The sequence below is a fragment of the Ursus maritimus genome, unplaced genomic scaffold (genome assembly GCF_017311325.1).
Source record: "Ursus maritimus isolate PB19 unplaced genomic scaffold, ASM1731132v1 scaffold_13, whole genome shotgun sequence".
Taxonomy (NCBI): Eukaryota; Metazoa; Chordata; class Mammalia; order Carnivora; family Ursidae; genus Ursus; species Ursus maritimus.
Genome location: NW_024423675.1, coordinates 49609354 through 49633574, shown reverse-complemented (window position 1 = coordinate 49633574; position 24221 = coordinate 49609354). Strand labels below are relative to the sequence as shown.

Below are 24221 nucleotides of genomic sequence, written 5' to 3'. Positions count from 1 at the left end.
TCTTCCCACTTGCATAGTGTGGTTCTTCTGTACTTCCCACAAAGAATGGGTCCAGAAAAGGGAAGAGAAGTGAGAGGTATGAAACACCTAGATTTGTGAGAAGGCATTATTATGATAACAATATTAATATTAATAATATTATTAACAATGCTTATTATTATTATCATTAAGAAGGCATTATTATAGTTCATTCAGCCTTACAACCACTCAGTGGGGGTAAATATTATTTTCCAATTTGCAAATGAGAAAAGGCAGACTGGTAACCTGAGAAAATTGGTAAACCTGTCTTACCCCAAAGCCTGGGCTCTTTCTACTGAGTCACCGCGTGATTTGAATGTTTGTTTATAATTTGAATCGTATTCTTAATGTTTGCTGCAGTAAATCAAAATTCAGTTAGAGAATACTGCTAATCAGAGGAAACCAGTGATAAAACATTATGCAGAGAGGGAAATAGTAAAGCAAAAGATTCCACCTAAATCGGCACGTGAAGGTTGTGGTTAAGTAGGCCCTACATACTAATCAATAGAAAATTTGTGATTCAGTGCCCGAGGATCTATCTAATAGATTTTCTTGTTTCTAGACCAGCAGTCTTCAGACATCATTTCATCCCTCTTCATAGCACTTCAGAGTAATCTGGCAGAATTTCAGCAGTCTTAAGAAGAATACTCAGGAGTCTTTTACCATCTCTGCTAATGCACAGTAACTGATTAATACAAACTAGAAGCTTGATTTACAATATAGTTTCAAAGAAACAAAGTAAAACTCCATACTATTCTTTGCCTACTCTTGGTAGTACTGTTCCATATTTGCACTTGGGCATAGTAATACAAACACTTAAATTAGCCCAAGCCCCTGTGCTCAGGCTGGAAAGGCGTCAAGTTTTGTTTTTTGTTTTTCTCTTGCTTGGCCTTAAGGAGAAAGAGAGAGGGACACTGAGCTCAGTTGAACTGGCTATTGACTGAATTAAATAATCTTCACCCAAAAATATTTCCTTCCAGTTCAATATGCCCCCCTCTTCCAAACCTATATAGACAGACCAAGAGTTTCTATGTCGATAGAGAAACTTCCAAATGCAACTCTAGTCAGGTTGCTTCTTGTTTTGAATTCCTTAGTGAACTTCAGAGACCATACTTAGCATGGTTTCAAGATGGCTTACCCCACCTGTACCTCTCTTCCTCCCCTCCCAGAGCCCTACTTCTCTTCCTTCCGTTCCCAACTAAAGCTGACACTCTGGGAAAGAGCTAGGGCTTCCCACACTGCTCCTTTAGCATCTCGGATATAATTCATATTTTGTCATTATAAATGATTCACTAAAATCTCTCTCTCACTAACTGAGCTCCATGAGACGATGCTGGGTTATTTATCTGCACAGCCCTAGTGTCTAACAGCGACTGGCTCAGAGCTGGTTCTTAGATGTTGCCAAGATGCTCATTTCCAAACTACTTAGACACTTTCTTTTCCTCTTTCCTTCTTTTCCCTTCTTGAGCAATTCAACTCTAAAGACATTAGATAGGCTCAAGCAAGGTAAATTTTACATTGGTAAGTTTAGGGAATTACAAATATGGCTAGAAAAACTAAAACAAAATCTGCAGTGTTGCCTCAGAATTGGAGGTATTGGTATAAACTCCTGGATATAAATATAAGTAGAGGGTAGATAAATTTAAACGTGTACACACACACACACACATACACACACATTCTCTCCCTAATTCTGTCCATCCAGAGGGTCTGGGAACAGTAACACATCAAAAGAGTGAGCACGTCTAAACTGAGGTCTTGGTTTCTAATTACCCTTCTTTGCTAAAGAGAACCAGAAATCTTTTGAAAATGGCTGATTCTAGGGCTGGGTCACAGAAAATACAAGGTAAGCAAGGAATATCTTGGACTAGGAAGTAAGGACGTGCTAACGAATGATGCAGACATGTCAAAAGTGAGCTTGAATGGATGTCCACTGGCCAAATCTGGGACACTTTGAGCATCGAACAAATATAGAATGGATTGTAAGCATTTATTCAAACAGGATACCATAAGTGCATACTTAGATTACTTATGATTCCACAAATAACTGAATAAAATGGAAAGTTTCATGAGTAATAGGATATTTATATAGCTTCAAGCACTTCCCCCCAAATATGTATTAATCACAAAGGGGAAAAGTGAATTTATAGTGGTGAAGGCCGGCAGAGGCTTAATCAAGTGACTTAAACTCAGTTAAAAGGACACGTCAAAATCACTCCACCTGGAGGATGCAATGTGATACTTCTGTGATACTCTTGCTACAGAAGCACAACCTGACTCTAATCAGACAAATCCAAATTGACACAGGGACATTCTACAAAAAGACCGGCCCGTCCTCTTCACAAGTGTCAAGATGAAATTCAGGAGCCACCGAGGACTTGTTACAGATTGAAGAAGCCGAAGGAGATGTGACAAGGAAATGCAATACATTCTTCTGAACTGGAGCTTTTTACTACAAACAACCGGTGATTGAATGCGGTTTGGGCACTAGATGTAGTAAATTATCAGTCTTAATTTCCCGATTTTAATGGTTGTATTGGAGCATCTAGTCGGTATCTTACAAATTCTTTTTTCAAGTGTTCTTTGCACTGTAGTTGCAACTTTTTCCTCTAGGTTTTAGATTACTTTCATATTTAGTATTAAAAAAAAAAAAAACACTAGAGCATGCCTTTAGTATTTTAAAATTCTAAGCCGAATGTAAGTTAGAGTCCTAAGATTTTAGAGGCGTGATGCATACCGTCTCCGCCTTCAAGGAGCTAATGGAAGAACTGCGTGCACACAATTAATTTTGCGAAAAGGAAAAAGGTAGAGATTTATCTCTCTGACTTTTCTGCAGGGGCAGCTATCTAACTAAGCTTTCACAGCAGACGCGTCCGCCCCGCCCGGCCTGCTCTCGCTCTGCAGCCGGGAACCCGAGCCCGGCTACGCCGCGGATTCCCCACCCTGGCTCGGCCCAGCGAGCACTTGACGCCGCGCAGCTGGGGCCCGGGAGACGCCTGCCTGCCCGCAGGCCGCCCCGCCCGCCGGATCCCGCCCGCGCGCCACGCCCCCCGCCCGCCGGACCCCTCCCGCACGAGCCCCCTCTCACGCCAGCAGCCCCCTGCCACTGCGCCAGCCCCCCACCCCCACCCCCACCCCGCGCCAGCCCCCAGCTCGCGGGCCCTCGCCCAACCCGCTCGCCGCGTCGTTTCCCTCCCAGGAAGCGAAGCCGCGCGTTGTGTGTGTTGGGGAGGGGTGGGGAAGGGTGCGTCTCTCCCAGCTAGAAGGCGGAATTCTTGGGCTCAACGCGTGGTGTGCTCGGTGAAATTTATGTTTAAAAAAATAAATAAAATTTTTAAGTAAAAAAAAAAGCAAAATCAAATATCTACCAGGAGTGGGGTTCGAACCCACGCGGACATTGTCCATTGGATCTTAAGTCCAACGCCTTAACCACTCGGCCATCCTGGTACAGGCGAACGGTCTGCTTTTCACTCTTCCTACAAGCTGTATTCCATCGTCCTCGCACCCTCCCTCAAGAATTTCTGAGGATCCTTCGCTGCCGCTTTCCCGGTTTTCCCATCCCAAGCCGGAGCGACCTCCCAGCCAGAGCCTCCGTTTCCCGCCGCCGCCGCCGCAGCTCACTGTTGCCCCCGGCCCGCCGCGGCAGCGAGGGCAACTGCAGCCGAGTTCGGCGCGCTTGTGGCGGCGGCGGAGCTCGGCGGCTCGCTCGGGGCCGACTCAGGCGCAGCCCGTTGTGCTTTCGGTTTCGAGGTGCGCGGGCGCGGGAAACAAACACACTCGTAAACTTCGGGATTCCTAGGAGCATGTTTTGGAGGCGCGCGGGAATGGGAGTGCAAGGACGGAGCCCCGAGGGTGGGGTTTGGTTGGTTTTATTCTAAATAGAATAAACTTCAAGAAATGAGTTGCCTGAGCAGCAGCACCGCTTTTCTTCCTCACAACTCCCACAGGAAGGAAGTTTGTAGAAATTCGTGTCTGTCCTGCGCTACGCCACATGCAGGGCGCGTGGCACGAGTGGCCCTCCCTGCTGGCTGTGGGCACCACACCCGCTGCACGGCCGCGGGGCGGTGAGGGCCCTCCTTGTTCCCACGACCCACCTGTGCGCTTGGAAGTTTAGGTTCTCTTCATTGTTCTGCAGTGCTCTCCCTCCATTCTGTGCACCTCGACTCCACCACAGAGCCAAGGCTTAGGTGTTGTGCAGGGTCGGGGAGCCTGGGGCCTGAGCGCGATCTGGCAGCCACGCCCTTATTCCCACAGTGCAGGCGGCTGTCTGACCTAGAACTTGTATCACCCTGGAGACTGCACAAGTTCACCTGACTGTGCGGGACCCCACCCGCTGGCTCTTCACCTGCTGGGTCACTGTGAAAGTCACCCGCCGCCCTGCTACCTCCTCGAACCTCTGTGATCCCCGGGCATATTGCCCTGACCTGGGGTGTCCCTCAGCCTCTGGGTTCCGGTTAAGAACATGGACTGCCCCTGAAAGCCCTTCAGGGCAGCAGCCGGCGGAGTTGCCCCTGCTCACTTGGCCACTTAGCACTGACGTACCGGTGGCGCGCATCTTCGTCCCAGCCTCAACGGTATCCCTCCTACTGAGTGTGAGGCCTGGTGCACCCCAGCGCGCCGACCAGAACATGGGGACACATGGGGACAATGCCATCTCCATCTTACCTCGCCAAATTGTCAAGAGGTTTCGGATTTCATAAAATGGGGCTTTCAGAGTACTTAAAATGGTAGTAATAAAAATGTTCTAAGTACTCCCTATGTGGCAGTCATTGCTCTAAGCTCCTTACATGTATTATCTAATTTGATTTTTTAAAACAACCCTGTATAGCAAGTGTTTATATCACCATGTCCAGATTTAGAAGCCCAGTTACAAACTCACTCAAATATAAGAAGATGCCTCCTAGACCCGCTGCCGGCACCTCAAAACCCTTACAGAGCTTGCCCACCGTCCAGCCATCAAATCCTCCATGATCTTCTGGACCATCGCAAAAATACTATTTGAATATTGTTATTTAACCCCAGACTTAGCCTCCAAAAAGCTTCTGGTATAAACCAGTTCTGAACAGCACCACCATGTCATAGGGTACCCAAGTGCCTCTTCTGCAGCCTGGAGATGTATTAAATTTCTTTGGTCGCTGTTTAAGGATGGGCGGGAACACAGGTTAGTCTAGTCAGAGTTACAGGCAACTGAGCTATTGGAGATGAGAAAATTTCAGTCCGCTGTGTGGCACGTTGTATTTTTCCAAAGAGGACCACAACAATATCTCCCAACCCACACATGACTTCGTCTTCCACCACTGTGATTTTGACACCCATACCATCAAAACGTAGAGTCTGTGTTCTTCCTCACTGAATCTGCAAAGCCTTGTGTCTGTGGCAGAGGGGCGCTCTGCGACTTCTGAGGTCATTCATCTTGTTCTTTCGGGATGCTTGCTCTGGGAACCCAGCCCCCATACTGTGACAAAACCCAAGTAGCCACATGTACTTTTTCCAGCCAACAGCCCAACCAACAGTCAATATTAATTGCTGCAAATGTAAGTGAATGAGCCTCCAGTTGATTCCAGCACGTCGCCATCAAGTGACCCAGCCATTGGATCTTTCCAGCTAAGTCTGCAGATCATGGAGCAGGGACAAGCTAGTGTATTCTTTTCCAATTTCTAACTCACAGACTCGATGGACAGAATAAAAATGTGTCAGGGTTTGGTTTGTTTTGTTTTGTTTTGTTTTTTGTGCCACTAAGTTTTGGTTGTTGTTGTTTTTTTTTTAATGAAACAATAGTTAATGAAAACTCCGAGACTGACAAACTGGGATAGCATAGTGGAGCACTGAGAGTATTACATAGAAACAGGCTCTCTGAGAATAAAGTCAACATGGGAAAGCAGCATCCCGAGTGAAGAGTCCAAGTGTGAGTCCATCATTGGAGTCCTTTCCCTCCTCCTTACTGGAAACCAGGTTTTGGGCCATGCTGCCCTTTTCCAGATTGACATCCTTCCTGGGACTCTCTGGGTGGAGGAACACAAGTTCCATCCCGAGGTCCTATCCACAGGGAGGTTAGGAAGCAAAGTTCTGGCTTCTACCTTAGGAAGCAGGCCTTAAAATGGAGGACATTCCCCAAACATCAGAAGGATGTTCAAAAGATGCTGGCAACTGCAAGGCATGACAAATATCCACTTGAGTGTTGAAACAAAATGTGAAAAGCACTATGCAGTGACATTTGTTACAACTGACAAATTAGGAAGCAAGTGACAATATTAAGACAAATTTTGCAGCATGGAAATGGCTTCATGTTCAGGAAATTGAATTTGACATACTTCTTATGGGCAAATGTTTTACTCTATTTAAAATATTTTTCACTGTGCATGTGTGTTTATTTAAGCCATGATATTCTTTACGCATTTTTTGGTGATTTAAAAATGTGTTCACAAATGCTTTGACACTCCTCCCTTTAAGAGATGGAGCTTCCCTTGCAATGTGGGCTGAATCCAACGACTCATTGCTAATGAATTGAATAAAACCGAAGAGGTGATACACAACCTCAGAGACTAGGTCATCACTGCTGCTGATGTCTTGATTTCTCTCCCTTGGATTGTTCCCTCTGGCAGAAACCAATGGTCATTTCATGAGCAGCCCTTTGAGAGGCCCAGGTGGTGAAGAGCAGCCAGCAAGGAACCGAGGTCCTAGGAGCAAGCTTAGTAATGGGTCCTCCTGCCCCGTCGAACCTTCTGTTAACTGTAGCCCTGGCCAGCATCTTGACTACAACCTTATAAGAGACCCTGAACAGGAACCACCAGCCAAGCTCTGATTTCCTGACCCTCAGAAAGTATGTAAGATAATATTTATTGTTTCAAGCTAAGTTTGATGTTATTTTTATGCACCTATAATGACTAATACACCTACCAGCTAGTGTTTCTAGCTTGGATGATATATTCGCGAGCATGTATTTTGTTTTCACATATTTATTTCAAAAGAATAGTCTTGCTGACCCCTTGGCCAACGTCCAATATTCCTTTCTCCATTTGCTCTCAAACTCTTGAATGGATTACCTCTACTTTCCAAGTGCACCCATTTATTTTCAGTTTTTCCCCAGATTCCTTTGATGTGTGGCTTCTACCCTGACTTCTCTCTCTGTATTTTTTCAGAATGCAAATATCTTTTCTAAAACAGATTCACATTAAAAGTTTAAGTAGCATGTGTAACCCCCTTCCACAACCCTTGAAATCCCAGTCATACAAGTTGGGACCCCCTTGTCCCTTGAAGATACTAAGCCTTTTTCTGTTTCCAACTAGAAACCACATACCTCCAATCTGCTTCTTATGTAAGAAAATGAACATGTCTTTAAATACAAGCCAGTGGCTCTCAGAGTGTCCAGAACACCTGGGAACTTATTGGAAATGCAGATTCTCGAGCCCCACCCCAACTTCTTGAATGCACACTTGAGTTGGGTGATCTGAGGCAGGCTCAGGTTTTAGAGTCTCCATTATCACAGTAGGTTTCTGCCAAAGCATTCCTGAGCCCAAGCATTCCCAAAGGCTCTTAACAGTACATGTGAAATGCTTGAAGTTCTCTACAGTATTCCTGAGAGGTCGCTTCCTCAACTTCCCCACCTTTGGCTTGATTTCTTATCATCTACCTCTTTCTCTTAGGTAAGACTATCTCCTGAGGGTATACTTGTTGTCTTCTTGTATTTAAATCGGTGTATAAACTGTTGTGTGGAACCCTGAAACTGCTTCCTCCTAGGGTGTGTCTTGTCCTGAGAGAATCTTTACTTGCACTTTACCAGAATCTTTCATTTCCTAGCATCATTCTAACACATCCTTTCATTTCAACATCAGTTGAATTCTTCAAGGTCCAGTTTACTTTTAAACCCATTCTTTTTTTTTCCTTTATTTTCTTTTATCTTATTTTCTTTTATTTTCCATTGAAATATAGTTAACATGCAGTGATATTAGTTTCAGGTGTACCATATAATGATTCAACAATTCTATACATTGCTCAGGGCTCATCATGATAAGTGTGCTCTTGATCCCCTTCACCTCTTTCACTCATCCCCCCACCTACCTCCCCTCTGGCAACCACCAGTTTGTTCTCCATTCTTAGGAGAGTTTTTTTGTTTGCTTGTTTATCTCTTTTTTAATTTCTTTGTTCATTTGTTTCTTAAATTCCATGTATGAGTAAAATCATATGGTATTTGTCTTTCTTTGACTGACTTACTTCACTTAGCATTATACCCTCTAGATGCATCCATGTTGTTGCCAATGGCAAGATCTCCTTCTCTTTTATTGCTGTAATATTCCATTGTATCTATATACCACATCTCTATCCTTGCATCTATGGGTTGTTCTTATATCTTGGCTATTGTAAGTCAGGCTGCAATAAACATAGGGGTGCATATATCTCTTCAAATCAGTATTTTCCTATTCTTTGGGTAACTATCCAGTAGTGAAATTACTGGATCATAGGGTAATTCTCTTTTTAATTTTTTGAGGAACCTCCATCCTGTTTTCCACGGTAGCTGCACCAGTTTACATTCCCACCAGCACCACACAAGGATTCCTTTTTTCTCCACATCCTCACCAACACGTCATTTCTTATCTTTTTTTTTTTATTTTAATAATGATTTTTTATTATATTATGTTAGTCACCATACAGTACATCCCAGGTTTTCGATGTAAGGCTCGATGATTCATTAGTTGTGTATAACACCCAGTGCACCATGCAATACGTGCCCTCCTTACTACCCATCACCGGTCTATCCCATTCCCCCACCCCCCTCCCCTCTGTAGCCCTCAGGTTGTTTCTCATAGTCCATAGTCTCTCATGTTTCATTCCCCCTTCTGATTACCCCCCCTTTCTTTATCCCTTTCTTCCCCTACTGATCATTCTAGTTCTTATGTTCCACAGATGAGAGAAATCATATGATAGTTGTCTTTCTCTGCTTGACTTATTTCACTAAGCATTATCTCCTCCAGTGCCGTCCATGTTGTAGCAAATGTTGAGAACTCATTCTTTCTGATTGCTGAGTAATATTCCATTGTATATATGGACCACAACTTCTTAATCCAGTCATCTGTTGCAGGGCATCTCGGCTCCTTCCACGATTTAGCTATTGTGGACATTGCTGCTATGAACATTGGGGTGCATATGGCCCTTCTCTTCACTACGTCTGTATCTTTGGGGTAAACACCCAGTAGTGCAATGGCTGGATCATAGGGTAGCTCAATTTTTAACTTTTTAAGGGACCTCCACACTGTTTTCCAGAGTGGCTGTACCAACTTGCATTCCCACCAACAATGTAGGAGGGATCCCCTTTCTCCACATCCTCTCCAACAATTGTTGTTTCTTGCCTTGTCTATTTTTGCCATTCTAACTGGCGTAAGGTGGTATCTCAGTGTGGTTTTGATTTGAATTTCCTTGATGGCTAATGATTTTGAACATTTTTTCATGTGTCTGTTAGCCATTTGTATGTCTTCATTGGAAAAGTGTCTGTTCATATCTTCTGCCCATTTTTTGATTTGTTTATTTGTTTCTCGTGTATTGAGTTTGAGAAGTTCTTTGTAGATCTTGGATACCAGTCCTTTATCTGTAGTGTCATTTGCAAATATATTCTCCCATTCCGTGGGCTGCCTCTTAGTTTTTCTGACTGTTTCCTTGGCTGTGCAGAAACTTTTAATCTTGATGAAGTCCCATAAATTCATTTTATCTTTTGTTTCTCTTGCCTTTGGGGATGTGTCATGAAAAAGGTTGCTTTGGCCGATGTCGTAGAGGTTGCTGCCTATGTTCTCCTCTAGAATTTTGATGGATTCCTGTCTCACATCGAGGTCTTTCATCCATTTGGAGTTTATTTTTGTGTATGGTGTGAGAGAGTGGTCAAGTTTCATTCTTTTGCATGTAGCTGTCCAATTTTCCCAGCACCATTTATTGAAGAGACTGTCTTTTTCCCACCGGATGTTTTTTCCTGCTTTATCAAATATTAGTTGCCCAAAGAGCCGAGGGTCCATTTCTGGGCTCTCTATTCTGTTCCATTGGTCTATGTGTCTGTTTTTGTGCCAGTACCATGCTGTCTTTGTGATCACAGCTTTGTAGTACAGCTCGAAATCCGGCATTGTGATGCCCCCAGCTTTGTTTTTCCTTTTCAACAGTTCCTTGGAGATTCGGGGCCTTTTCTGTTTCCATACAAATTTAAGGACTATTTGTTCCAGTTCTTTGAAAAATGTCCTCGGTATTTTGATCGGGATAGCATTGAAAGTGTAGATTGCTCTGGGTAGCATGGACATTTTAACTATGTTAATTCTTCCAATCCATGAGCATGGAATATCTTTCCATCTTTTTATGTCTTCCTCAATGTCTTTCAAGAGTGATTTATAGTTTCTAGAATATAGGTCCTTTACGTCTCTGGTTAAGTTAATTCCAAGGTAACGTATGGTTTTTGGTGCTATTGTAAATGGGATGGATTCCCTAATTTCTCTTTCTTCGGTCTCGTTATTCGTGTATAGAAATGCAACTGATTTCTGAGCATTGATTTTGTATCCCGCCACGTTACTGAATTGCTCTATAACTTCTAATAGTTTGGGAGTGGCTTCTTTTGGGTTTTCCATATAGAGTATCATGTCATCTGCAAAGAGAGACATTTTGACTTCTTCTTTGCCAATTTGAATACCTTTGATCCCTTTTTGTCGTCTGATTGCTGTTGCAAGGACTTCTAGTACTATGTTGAATAATAGTGGCGAGAGTGGGCATCCTTGTCGAGTTCCTGATCTTAAGGGAAAGGCTTCCAGCTTTTCCCCATTGAGAATAATATTTGCAGTAGGCTTTTCATAGATGGCTTTTATGAGATTGAGAAATGTACCTTCTATTCCTACACTCTGAAGGGTTTTAATCAGGAAAGGATGCTGTATTTTGTCAAATGCTTTTTCGGCATCGATTGAGAGGATCATATGGTTCCTGAGTCTTTTCTTGTTGATATGATGTATCACGCTGATTGATTTGCGAATATTGAACCACGCTTGCATCCCAGGTATGAATCCCACTTGATCGTGATGGATAATCCTTTTAATGTACTGTTGGATTCTATTAGCAAGTATCTTGTTGAGGATTTTGGCGTCCATATTCATTAGGGAAATCGGTCTGTAATTCTCCTTTTTGAGGGGGTCTTTGCCTGGTTTGGGGATCAAGGTAATATTGGCCTCATAGAATGAGTTTGGTAGCTTTCCTTCTGTTTCTATTTTTTGAAATAGCTTTAGGAGAATAGGTATTATTTCTTCTTTGAATGTTTGGTAGAATTCCCCAGGAAAACCGTCCGGGCCTGGAGTTTTGTTATTTGGAAGGTTGTTTATCACTGACTCAATTTCTTCATAATTAATTGGCCTGTTTAAGGAATCAATTTCTTCCGGTTTCAATCTTGGTAGTTTATAGGTTTCCAGGAAGGATTCCATCTCTTCCAGATTGCTTAGTTTATTGGCATATAGCTGTTGATAAAAATTTCTAATAATCCTTCCAATTTCAATGGTGTTCGTCGTGACCTCTCCTTTTTCATTCATAATTTTAATAATCTGGGTCCTTTCTCTTTTCTTTTGGATAAGTCTTGCCAGTGGTCTGTCAATTTTATTGATTCTCTCAAAGAACCAGCTTCTAGTCCTGTTGATCTGCTCTACTGTACTTCTGGTTTCTGCTTGATTGATTTCAGCTCTAATTTTGGTCAACTGCTTCCTCGTGCGTGGATTAGGCCTGTCCCTCTGTTGCTGTTCCAGCTTCTTGAGGTGAGAATATAAAAACTGCATTTTAGATTTTTCTATTCTTTTGAGTGAGGCTTGGATGGCTATGTATTTCCCCCTTAGGACTGCCTTTGCAGTATCCCATAGGTTTTGGACTGTTGTATTTTCATTCTCATTGGTCTCCATAAATTGTTTAATTTGATTTTTGATTTCCTGGTTTATCGAGTCATTCCTGAGCAGGATGGTTCTTAGTCTCCAAGTGTTTGAGTTTCTTCCAAATTTTTCCTTGTGGTTGAGTTCCAATTTCAGAGCGTTGTGGTCTGAGAATATGCAGGGGATAATTTCAATCTTTTGGTATCGGTTGAGACCTGTTTTGTGTCCCAGAACATGGTCTATTCTTGAGAATGTTCCATGGGCATTAGAATAGAATGAGTATTCTTTGGTTCTGGGGTGTAGTGTTCTATATATATCTATGAGGTCCAACTCGTCGAGTATGGCATTCAAAGCCTTTGATTCTTTGCTTAGTTTTTGCCAGGGTGTTCTGTCTATTTCTGAGAGTGGAGTGTTGAGGTCCCCTACTATTAATGTATTTTTATTTATATGTCTCTTTATTCTGGTTAAGAGTTGGCTTGTGTATCTTGCTGCTCCCCTGTTGGGGGCATATATATTTATAATTGTCATATCCACTTGTTGAATACTTCCTTTAAGAATAATATAGTGCCCTTCTGCATCTCTAACTATAGTCTGTAGTTTAAAATCCAATTTATCTGATATGAGAATTGCTACCCCAGCTTTCTTTTGAGGTCCATTTGCGTGAAAGATGGTACTCCATCCCCTTACTCTCCGTCTGAATGCATCTTTGGGTTCGAAATGAGTCTCTTGTAGACAGCAAATGGATGGGTCATTTCTTTTTATCCAATCTGCAACCCTGTGGCGTTTTATGGGATGGTTCAAACCATTTACATTAAGACTGATTACTGAGAGATATGATTTTAATGTTGCCATGTTGCCAGTAAAGTCTTTGTTTGTATTGGCTGTGACTTTCTGTTCTGTATCACTCTTGGGGCCTTTTTACTTTTATAGAACCCCCCGTAATATCTCCTGTAGGGCTGGTTTCGTGGTTACAAAATTGGTTAGTGACTGGCGATTCTGAAATGTCTTTATTTCTCCATCAATTCTGAATGACAGCCTTGCTGGATAAAGGATCCTTGGCTGCATGTTTTTCTCTGAAAGAGCTTTAAAAATGCTCCCCCAACCCTTTCTCTCATTCCAGGTCTGTGTAGACAGGTCTGACGTAATTTTGATGCCTTTGCCTTGGTACGTGAGAAATTTCTTTGCCCTGGCCGCTTTCAATACTGTATCCTTGGATCTAATATTTGCGAAATGCACTATGACGTGACGTGGCGTAGGTTTGTCGTGGTTGAGCTTGGGAGGGGTCCTCTATGCCTCTTGGACACGAATGTTTGTTTCCCTTGCTAGATTAGGGAAGTTTTCAGCTACAATTTGTTCAAATATCTCTTCTAGACCTCTGTTTTTCTCCACCCCCTCGGGGATGCCGATGATTCTAACATTGGATCGTTTCATTGAGTCAGTAATCTCCCATAACCTACATTCGTGGGCGTGGATTTTTTTAAGACCATCTTCTATTTTCATTTTTTCCTCTATTAACCCATCCTCCAATTCACTAACCCGTTCCTCTGCTTCTGTGACCCTGGCCGTCAGAGCCTCTAGTTTTGCCTGCATTTGGCTCATAGAATTTTTAATTTCTGTCAAATTCGCTCTCATTTCTGACTTTAGGGATTCTATATTCTCAGAAACCTTTTCGTTAATACTTTTTTCAATTCTGCTCATCATTTTGACCATCGTTACTCTGAATTCCATTTCTGATAATTTGGTTACATCCATATCCATTATTTCTGTGGCAGAGGCCACAGACTCACTGTCTTTTCTTTGCTGGGGGGGGCTTCTTCTTCTTGTCATTCTGATGAGGAGAGGTTGCGGGGTTTCCAGAGCCCAAATTATTGACTGGGTCCCAGGCCGTGCCCCTTGTTTTATAGGGATCTTAGGGATGTGGGCTTCTTCTTTAAAGATTTTATTTATTTATTTATGTGGCAGCCAACCAGCGAGAGAGGGAACAGAAGCAGGGGAGTGGGAGAGGAAGAAGCAGGCTCCCAGCGGAGGAGCCCGATGAGGGACTCCTTTCCGGAACGCCGGGATTGCTCCCAGCGGAGGAACCCGATGAGGGACTCCTTTCCGGAACGCTGGGATCACGCCCTAAGCCGGAGACAGGCGCTCAATGACTGCGCCACCCAGGCGCCTCGGGTTGTGGGCTTCTGGATTTCCAGCCTGCCTTCTGTGTTCTGGGGGAGGGGCCTGCCGCGCCAATACTCAGGCAACCCTGTTTGGGTAGAGTCTCCGTGTCCCCTGCGAGGGAGGATGGGGATGGGCACTCTCTGAGCCGGTATTTCCAGGCTTTTGTTCTCTGGCGGCTTTCCCTGGCGGTTTGCTGTGCCTCTTCTGAGAGTCAGAGCAGCAGCGGCCAAATTTCAGCCTCTGTCACGGAACAGAAGGATTGCGGCCCGTTCTCTACTAATGTTCTGGCCACTTTAACTCTGTTTCTGTTGGTGCTGCTCAACCCTGCAGCGTCCCGGGATGTGCGCCCCACACCCGGCGTCCCAGCCCTCACTTCCAGGGCCGGCGTCTCTGTCCTTTGTGTTTCTAATGCCGCCAGCCACCGGCGCCCCCGCAGGCTCCGGGTCTCCCGGTCTCAGTCTATGCCCGGTGAGCACACCTCGATTCCAGAGTTTCGGGAGAAGCCTGGTGGCGCGTGCACCCGGTTCAGGTCTCAGTCTGCTGTTTCGCGGTGCCGTGCGGAGTCCGCCAGCTCCCCGTGCAGGTGGCCCGCCAGCCGCCAGCCGCCCCGCGGCCTCGGGATTCCCGGTCTCAGTCTGGATCCCGTGAGCACACCGGGATTCGGTGTTCCGGGAGATGCCTGGTGGCCTGCGCGTTCGGCTCACCGGTCTCAGTCCGCTCTCTGCCGGTGCCTCTGTGAGTCCTCCTGCCCCCGTGCAGGTGGCTGCCGCTTCCGGAGCCAAGCGGGCGGCTCCCTCCCCCTTCCGTTTATCTTCCGATATCCATGCACGGTTTTACAGCTCCCTCTTGTACCTCAATACTCAGTGCTGGAGATGTTCATTTGTAGAGATCCAGATGCATCATCCTGCGTCTCAGGCTGATTCCGTGGTTATTTAGGCTGGTCTGGTACCTATCCAGCTCGACTCAGGGTGAAAAAGGGGTCTCCTACTCCTCCGCCATCTTAACTCCTCTCCCTGCCCGATCTCTTGCCCTGATTGACCGGCGGGGCCTCTAGTGGCTCGGGTGGCTGAAGGGCAGCAGGGTGAGTGCGGCACATGAGCTCGGGGTCCCCATCCCCAGCGTTGCAACGCCCAGGCCCTTGGGAAGTGCCCTGGGGTGGCCGACCTATGGTTAGGGTTAGCCTCCAGGAGCCCCGCAGGCCCGATACACCACCTGTGCGTCGAGCGGAGAGTTGGGCCGAGGTGAGGGTGCTGGTGAACATGAGCCTGGGCCCAAGCGTTTTGGTTCGGTGCGCCTTCGAAGGTCGGCAGGGGTTCGGAGGGCCCTGCCAGTTCTCCCCCATTTCTTATCTTTTTTTATTTTAGCCATTCTGACAGGTGTGAAGTGATGTCTCATTGTGCTTTGGAGTTGCATTTCCCTGATGATGAGTGATATTGTGCAACTTTTGATGTGTCCGTTGGCCATTTGCATGACTTCTTTGGAAAAATGTCTATTCAGGTCTTCTGCCCATTTTTCATCAGATTATTTGAGTTTTTTGGTGTTGAGTGGTAGACGTTCTTTACATATTTTGGATATAACCCCATAATGAATGTATCATTTGCAAATATCTTCTCCCATTCAATAGATTGCCTTGTTACTGTGCAAAAGCTTTTAATTTTGGTATAGGCACAACTGAGTTAATTTTGCTTTTGTTTCCCTTGCCTGAGGAGACATATCTAGAAAAATGTTTCTATTGCCGATGTCAGAGAAATGATTGCCTGTGTTTTCTTCTAGAAGTTTTATCAATTCAAGTCTCACATTTAGGTCTTTAATCCATTTTGAGTTTATTTTTGTGTATGGTGTAAGAAAGTGGTCCAGTTTCATTCTTTTGCATGTGGCTATCCACTTTTCCCAACATCATTTGTTGAAGAGACTGTCTTTTCCCCATTGCATATTCTTGCCTCCTTTGTCATAGATTAATTTACCATATATACATGGGTTTATTTCTGGGCTCTCTATTCTGTTCCATTGATCTATGTGTCTGTTTTGGAGCCAGTACCATACTGTTTTGATTACTACAACATTATTCTAACACCCTTTTATTTCAACATCAATTAAATGCTTCAACATCCAGGTTACTTTAAAACTCATTCTTTATCTCAATTATATTATGAAGAAATATAGCATAGATTTTCATTATTTAAATTAATGATCATATTATCACTAAACACCATCAACACTAAGATATATTTTCTCATCTGAAGGTGAGAATGAAAAGCCATCGGTTTGCTTACATTGGGGGTTAACAAGTACTTCCCAGACACTTCTAGATACCCGAGCCTGGTATTCTTCTGGATTTCAAAGAACAGAATTGGTGGCTGAGCATGGGGGAAGTTAACCAACCCTGACTCGCTCCCAAAATTGTTTGTGGTGAGGCTCTTTCAGACAGCTCTGGGTCACAGATACCATAAGGACATGTGGGCGGACAGAGGACCGGAACAAAGGGCAGGGGAAGGGAGCTTCAATTGCCTCTGCCTCCTATCTCCCAGGTCTCCGGGAGTCAACTACTGAGAAGTCTCCGTGGGAATATTGCCAGGGACTCTTCGCTTGCTTTCAGTGGGGTTCTTTACTCCCTACTCCCCTCTTTCCCATCTCTTCCTTCATTTTCCAAATTTATTAGAGACAAATTTTGTCTGATGGAGCACTGTGTCAGCATCACTTCACTGTGAGAAGCACTTTATATATGTTATCGCATTTCATTGATTTTATCTAATTTCCCACATTCCTATTTTAGTTCTTCATTCTTTAAGTATCCAGCCCTTTTCTTGTTTGCTTTACATCACCTTTATATTTCCATTAAAAATATTCTTGCTTTTTCATCCTTTTAATTTTTGTTTATTTCCAATTTAGTTGAGAATTTTTTAAATCTATGTCCATGTTTTTATTTTATTTTACATGTGGTAGCTTTTAATTTTTATCTTATAATTAAATGTGATCATTGGATCTTGTAACAGCTTGTTTTCACTACATGTGTAGTTTAACCCTTATACTTTTAATTTCTACATTTTAGTTTTTCTTAATTTTCTCCCTTCCTTGTGATATTTTACTTTAAATTTTTTGTTTGTCTTTTTGGCTAGTAAGAAATAATGGCCTTGGAAAGAGGAAGTGAGAAAAGAAAGGCCACATCCTCAGTCTCCATGGGCTTCACACCAAGGAGAGGGACAATCTAACAAAAGGCAGGGTCTTTCTGTAGCCACTCAGGATGGGGGCTCAGACTAAACTGGTTGGATTTAATTATAATTTTTTGAAGATTTTATTGATTTACTTGAGAGAGAGCATGCAGGGCCACATACACACCCTGCCAGGCAGGTGCGCAAGCAGGGGAGAGTGAGGGGAGAGAAGCTGGAGGGGGAAGGGGAGGGGAAGCAAAACAGGCAGACTCCCCACCGAGTGGGGAGCTGGACAGCGGGCTCCATCCCAGGATCCTGAGATCACGACCTGAGCCAAAGTCAGACGCTTAACTGACTGAGCCACCCAGCCACCCCTAAACTGGTTAGATATTAAAGGGCAAGGTCGGCTTAGAAAATGTCAAACAAGGGAACACCCAGATTATGTATCAGATATATGTTGGGTGACCATATAATTTGTCATCCAAACCCAGACACTTGTGAAAATGAGAAAAGGAGCCATTAAACATGATTCAGGAATACCAGGCCTGTGGAAGCTGTCCCGGGTAGCTCACCTATGTAAAAGAAAGATGTGTGGAAGTTCAAACCCAAATTAATTAGTATCCAGATCTGCACCTGGTAGACATGAAATTTTTTTTTAAAGATTTATTTATTTGAGAGAGAGAGAGAGCATGAGAGTGAGTGGGGGTAGGAGCAGAGGGAGAGAATCTCAGGCAGACCCCCCCCCCCCACCAATCCCTGGACCCATGAGATCACAACCTGAGCTGAAATCAAGAGTGGGATGCTTAACCGACTGAGCCACCCAGGCGCCCCTAGACATTTACTGAATGATCAACTACATTAACATGAAGGTTTATATCAATTTAAGAGTAAATCAAAATATAATTCCTGATCCGTGAAACACTTTCATGCTGGGTCAATTAAGAAAGTCCGGACAGGAAATTGTATCAGCCTTCACACTGCACCCCAAGTACCTGGTGTGCATTTCCGATTTTGCTAACCACAAAATAGTCCATAAATATTAATCTCGCTCTCTCTCTTTAGTATTGGCAACAATTTAAATTTCATTTCATTTGGTTGTGGAAAGTGAAGGTGATTCTGATGTTTTGCCTCTAGATCTGGGAAGATAGTGATTCCATTAACTGAAGGAGGTCCATAGGGGAAGGACAGAATGCTGAAGGTGATTCTGATGTTTTGCCTCTAGATCTGGGAAGATAGCGATTCCATTAACTGAAGGAGGTCCATAGGGGAAGGACAGAATGCTGAGTCTCAGGAACCTGTGGGACACTGGAGAAGGGAGGACAAGCAGACAGTAGGATATTAACATCTGGAGCTCAGGCGACAGATTCAGGCTAAAGATAAAGGTTATTGAGTGAAAGGCTTAGGCAAATGCCACAGCGTCACCTGGTGCGGGCGGGAATCGCAGGCAGAGGGGTGGCCCCGCCATGATGCCCGTGTCCTCTTGCCTCATCCCATGGTATACTTTGCAGGACCCAGCTGGGTACATTGTGAGCTGAGCCCTACTGCTCAAAAACAGTACTTTCCAGAGGTGAGAATAAGAGCAGTCTTGCAAGCCGAAGGAAGTCTAGCTTGGGGGTCAGCTGCTCAGGGAGGCTGCCTACTCACGCTGACAGCACTGGAGGCCCTTGGGTGAAGCCGACTACATGCTGGCTCCTCGTTAGGCAAACTGAAGGGAGCTGCGGAGCCGTCGGTGGTCAGTCTCCTCTCCACAAAGGTTTGGAAATTACCACCATGCGAGAGCAAAGCCTTGGGATGGATGAGATTGCCCACAAAGAAGTACGGAGAAGAGAGAGTCACGGGCAGAAGTCTGGGCCATTTCTCATGTCAGCGTGTGGGCTAACTCACTTGACCCAATATCCTGAAACAGATATGAGGCAACTGTGTTGCTGTGCTACCGAGCCCTGGGGAGCAACCACTGCCCTCCCCCTTTTTCGTAGTGGCCGTAACCGCATGAGATGATTTATTAAGGCTGTGTGCTGTGCAGGTGCGGCAGTGGGGAGGGCACATCCTGCCAGTCAGCCCACCCACGGTGTGTGGCCTTCCACAAATGATTGTCTCTTTCTCCTGTCGGATAAATCAAAGGAGTTGGTAACATAAATCTAAATGCGTGAATTTTTCCTTTTGTTGTTGCAATACAGTTTAAGGAGACGATTCAGTTGTTCAGGTGCTGTGTGAGGTACCTTTAATTACGTGAGCTTTCATTTGAGGTAGAAACTGTATCGACTTTGTTTTTAAGACTGTGAAAATTTCGAAAATGGAAATATGTATTTTAAATTTTCTTCTGAGTAAGAAAGCAGACCAAGCAAAGAAATAATAAACTAAATGGCTTTAATAGTATCCTTTTCCCTCCGTTTTATTTTTTGTTAGAGAACAATGCAATGGTAGGATGAGAAGAGGGTTGGCAATCATATTCTATCAAACTGTGAGAACAGGCAGGCATTTTTCTTTTTTTTTTTTTACCAAAAAAGTAACAGGAAAAGAAATTAATATGGAAATGAATACAAAGGCGTTGGATTATCACAAAACTACAAAGACCTTTAGATGTTAAGAGGAATTTCCAAAATTTTCATCCCACTTACCACATTGAATTTAAGCCCAAACAAATTTTTTAGAGAATACACAATTTTACCGAACTGTACTCACAAGGCCTACACGGAAGAAAAAAAAGAAAGCCTACCAACCTCTAGTTAGAGCCATTGCTAACCAAGTAAGTCCTTGACTCATAATTTCTCTGTTAATACATTGATGAAAATTAATTGGATTAGTTCACAGGAAAATCTCCTTTTTGTATTTTCAGCTTCCCCTTTCTAATTTTTGGTCCCCTTTTGACACACCTCCTACTTCCACTCTGCACTTCTGGATGCCCGGGGTTCTTTTGCTTTCTGACCCACCCTCTGTCTTACGAAGAGGTCGTCCTTTCTCCTTTTCTTTTTATTTTAAATCTAAAATTCATTCCCGCTACTAGATTATTCCTTCCAAAAATTTTCCTATAAATCTCTTGTCTCTTATCGAGAAGGAAAGTTTTACTTGCCACCACGTTCACGTTCTGCGGGTCCATTTTCCATGTAGCACTGAGACTCTTAGCGGCGTGAAGAGGGCAACTTGTGCTAATGAAGCTTTTTGGAAATGGGAACTTTCTGCAGAGTTACTTCAAATACTGATAATGGCCAATGCGGGTGCCAAACACAAGAAGCTCCCCTAGAGATGAGTTATAACATTAAAAGAACAGGCACTTTCTTTCCTTTCCCAGACAGTTTTACTTTCTCCTGGGGAAGTACATGTTTTTACATTCTGCCACTCAGTAACATTTCTTGTTTGACAGGTTTTTTCATGAACCCGATTACAACACGGGGATGAAGATTATGAAGAGAAACCGTGTTACCTCATCTCTGCCCTTTTAAGGGTGCATTAGACCAGGGGAAACCACAGGGCAGGGCAAAAGAATGAACTAGTTAAACATTCCTAGCTGCCAGAGAAATTCCTCTCTGTGTCACATGGAGGCTAAATAATTTCTTTTATCTAGGGGTGACATTCCTTGTATAGCCTCCTACCCCTGGAGATTCTCTCCGTGATTGGGTCCCAAGCTGTGTTTTGAAAGAGCTAGAGCACCAGCTGCTGTCCTCTGGAAGGCACCTGGGGCCACGCAATGGTACGTCTGCAAGGCCCGCTGCAGCGGGGACAGAGCTGAGGCCTTGCAGCCCAGCTGAGCTCCCCAATAAAAGTGAGGGCAGTTTAGGGTCATTGCAGTCTCTCTTTGGTCTTCAACTCCTGCAGGGAAAGGAGGGATCTTGCAGTTGTTTCTCTCAAAGTACACGTGCAGTTGAACATTTTGGTATAGAGTAAGCATTATATAAATCTCTAAGGAGTCTGTATGTACAGGTCTCCTAAAATACGTCGGAGAATGGGCAACCTCATCTGTACAGAGACCTCAGTGACCGAGGACAGCTCAGGACTCACGTCCAAAGCCATCACCCCGAAGCAGCCTTTTCTGCCTCGGAGCCAAGAGCAAGGTATTTTGCATAAATTACCCTGCTAGATGCCACAGGAGAGAGGAATGTGTATGGCTGAAACTCAAGCCAATACATTGTGTCCCTAAATTAAAAAAAATAATCTTTGTTTTATATGGCTGGAAGAATGAAAAGAAAATAAGTCCTTCCAGATTAGAACATAGTTTTACAAGTTTCTTTGCATCCAGCCAGAGTCTGTACCTTTAATAAGGCTCTGCCTGGAAACGTTCCCTCCCGGTCATGGTTTGTCCCCAGTTCTGTGGCGGCGCTCGTGACTCAGACCTTCATTCTCTCTCTGCACAGCTGTTTCAGATTGACCATTCTCTTGGATGAGCTACTTCCTCCCCATTTTTTCCAATCCCACCTTCCGCCCCTCACCAAGTCCTACCCCTACTTCCAGGACACTGCTCCCACCCGCATGGGCCCAGCACCCCACACAGACCCTCCACTGGGCAGGGAGACTAGATATTGGGCTTTATGCTATAAAATAAACACATTTTTTACTTAAAATTTATTTTAAGATTTATTTATTTTAGAGAGAGAGAGAGCTTATAAGTGTGAGCAGGGGGAGGGCCAGAGGGAGAGAGAAAATCCTCAGGGGACTCCCCTCTGAGTGCAGAGCCTGATTCAGCGCTTGATCCCAGGACCCTGAAATCATGACCTGAGCCGAAACCAAGAGTCCACCCCTCAACTGACTGAGCCACTCAGGCGCCCCAACGCATTATATAAAGGTATACACAAAGTCGTCCATAACAGAAAGCAAATGCTGAATATTTCTATTTCTGCATGCAAACCACAAATGTTTGAGTACTATGAAGCCAGAGATACTACGCGGAACGCTAAGATCAAAAAACAAATAAGATGATATTGTCTGCCCTTAAAAATCAAAAAGCAGTCTCGCAGAGGAAGCACAGGTTGCGTGGTGGAGAGAAGGGCAGTGTTGGCCAGAAAAGCGCACCTCACTGAGTGCCCCAGCACGCCTGAGGGATGGGCGCTGAAATCCATCCACTGCCACCACCGAGCCCCTCTCCGCCCTCCGTGACTGAGCGCTGCAGGGACACTAAGGCAGCTGTGATGTTCTCTCAGTGTCTCTCTAACACATTTCCCCGAATCAAAGTTTTGCATGTTGAATCCCTTCCTGGAGCCAGCTTCTCAGAGCCCCCAGACTCACACAGGGGAGAAATCCTGGGACGTGATCCAGGCAGAGAAACAGCCCACAGGAACGGCCAGAGCTGGAGAAGAGAGGGGTGTAATGAACAGCAGGGGCGCGGAGGCTGAAGAAGCAGGTGGGGCCTGAATCCTTATCCCAACAGCACGGGGCCACCATCAGAGTTCTAAGCAGACTGAGGACATGAACTGATGAACAAAGAACCACAATGTGGTCCACTGGAGTATTATTCAGCTACCAAAAGGAAAGAAATTCTGACACAGGCTACAACATGGATGAACCTTGAGGACGTCAGGCTAAGTGAAATCATCCAGTCACAGAATGACAAACACTGTATGATTCCACTTCCGTGAGATGCATACAGTAGTCCAGCTCATAGAGACAGAAAGTAGAATGGTCATTGCCAGGGGCTGAGGGGAGCAGGGAATGGGGAAGTGTTGTGTAACGGGTGCAGAGTTTCGGTTTTGCGAGATGAGAAAGTTCTGGAGATTAGGTGCACAACAACAGAAGTGTACTTCACCCCACTGAACCGTACACTTTAAAATGGCTAAAATGGTAAATTTTATGCTATATGTACTTTACCACAATTTAAAAAAATTCCAACATAGCAGAGTAATGGCCAAAAAAAAAAAAAAAAGGAAAGGAAAAAAAGAAAAAAAACACTGGCTTGTAGTATAGAGATTGAATTAAGAAGGCAAGACTAGAAGCCAGAGACCAGTCAGAAGCTGCTGAAGTAACTGAGGCAGGAGGGGACGATTGTCTGACCAGGGCAAAGGGACTGTGTGTAAGAGAAGTGCATGAATTTCAGGGGAGGCAAAGTGGCCTAGAGAGGAGGCTGCCGCAAGGGCGCTGGTTTGCTCAGTGGGGTAGAAAGTGATCGGTGACGCCACCTGCAGGATACAATGAGCAGGAGTAGCTGGGGTGGAGGACATGGCAGGGTCCGTAGCATTAGAAGTTCCGGTGGGACAGCTGATTGCAAATGTTTGCTAGGTGGGTGGATGTACAGACTCGGGCCTCAGCTGAAAAGTCAGGGCTGGAGGTACAGAGCTGGAAACCACTAGTGTTTAGAAAGGTGGTATTTGAAACCCTCAGAGTGAAAGAAATAGCTCAGGGAAGTTGGCTGCGGATGCGGGCTCCGCAATGAAGGCTGGGAAGAGGGAGAGACACCTGTGAAGGAGACTTAGAAGTGGGAGACAAAGGTAGGAGAAAGAAATGCAGAGCCAGAAGGCCAAGGGAAGAGCCGGATTTCCTAACGTTACAGAGATCAGTCAAGGAAAATGCATACTTTCGTCATGTAGTTTATGCTTCCAGCTTGACGTTGATGTGAACATGCAGAGAGAAGCGTAGTCGTATGAGAAGAAGAAATAGACGCTCGCAAATACGTAACTTTGTCAAATATTAGAGGACTGCATTCTCAGTTCCCACCTCTTAGAAAAAATGAAATGGCAATATTACTTCACAGGATTATCATGAAAAAAAAATGAGATCAAAGCACCCTGGAAACTGAAAGGTGTTCTACCAATGGGTATTATTACTTCTATCTGTTGTGGGATGGGACGACTTTTGAGCAAAGTGGGGTCAGATTCAGGGTAGTGCCAGCAGTGTACAGAAGTGGAAAGTCAGGGTGAAAAAAAACAGCCAGGAAAACCTGCAGACGTTCAGCTGTCAGGTGGTAGAGTTAGAGCAAGCAATTAAACAAACTAGACCATCAGTAGGAACACTGAAGAGTGAAGAGTTAGGCTGGGTGTCAAATCCACACACACAGCAAGCAAAACAAAGAAACAGAGTGGGGGTGAGTGTAGAACAGGTATGAGGC

General features: G+C 44.5%; 1 protein-coding gene and 1 non-coding gene across 25 annotated transcripts in view; both read right to left on the bottom strand.

Moving 5' to 3' along the window:
• Positions 1 to 24221, bottom strand: part of STX11 (syntaxin 11) — a 114147-nt gene that overhangs the window by 39629 nt on the left and 50297 nt on the right. The window lies entirely within an intron of this gene.
• Positions 3384 to 3465, bottom strand: TRNAL-UAA. Its single transcript has one exon. It is a non-coding gene; the product is annotated as a tRNA-Leu (tRNA).